We start from the raw sequence: 1,046 nt of genomic DNA, 5'->3' as shown, positions 1-1,046 counted from the left end.
TCACTTAGTAAATGTGTGACAAATTTTACAAAAAAAAACAAAATAAAATATGAACACATAGTATGGTGTACCTATGTAAAATTTAATGGTTCACCTAATCCTAAGTATTGCATATACAAAAGGACATATATTCTACAATTATACGTGAACCTTCGTATACCAAATAAATAAACATGTACAAACTGAGTTAACAAACATATACAAAATTAATTACTAATTTGATTGCTTAGGAATGTCTTGCACAACAGTGGCAAACCATTCTATGTAAATATGGTAACCAATCCATCCATAAAACAAATGAACTTGCAACAAAATATTAAACTAAATGAGTACTTGTTGAACAAAAGAAACACAAATATTGGATAAATAATAACATTGCATACCATCTTTATGACATTACTATAAGCAAGATTTGTAGTCTCCATCAAATTGTACAACTTTAACATTTTCGCTTTCATATTATCTCCCAAAGAACCCATTGATAATTGCCATAGTTGTCAGGAATCAAGATCTGCAACATAAATTGATTTTAAGGTATAGTGTAGTTTGAATTTTATGTTATGTAAGTGTATGCCTTGTCATATTCATAGAACAGATATGACATGCGGTTGGGGTTTAAGCATAAGCATGAGTTTCAAGCATTTGTTATGAATTTTAATGTTTATCGATTAATATCTATTACAAATAAGAAAATAATAGAAATATTTCTTTATAGACTTACATAGAAGTACAGGGTCATGTAAATAGTCTTCAACAAAGCGTATCCTTCTACCATTTTTTTATTGTAAAATCAACTAAGTCTAAGTATGAATATTTCTAGGTGTTGCATCAAATAGATAAATACACTCATGCTATTTTTAAAAGAATTCACATACAATCAAAACAATTAAAACACATCTAAAAAAACTTGTAATATACTTCATTGACAAAAAATGTTTCTTTGAAAACTAGTAGCACTTTATTATATTTTGACTGGTCCTCTTTAATCTCAACCACCATAATTATATTAGGTGACTGGTCATTGACTTATTTGCTTGTCTGCATTT

Source organism: Nuphar pumila, chromosome 15 (genome assembly GCF_984573655.1).
Source record: "Nuphar pumila chromosome 15, dmNupPumi1.hap1.1, whole genome shotgun sequence".
Lineage (NCBI taxonomy): Eukaryota > Viridiplantae > Streptophyta > Magnoliopsida > Nymphaeales > Nymphaeaceae > Nuphar > Nuphar pumila.
Note: the sequence above shows the minus strand (reverse complement) of the source record.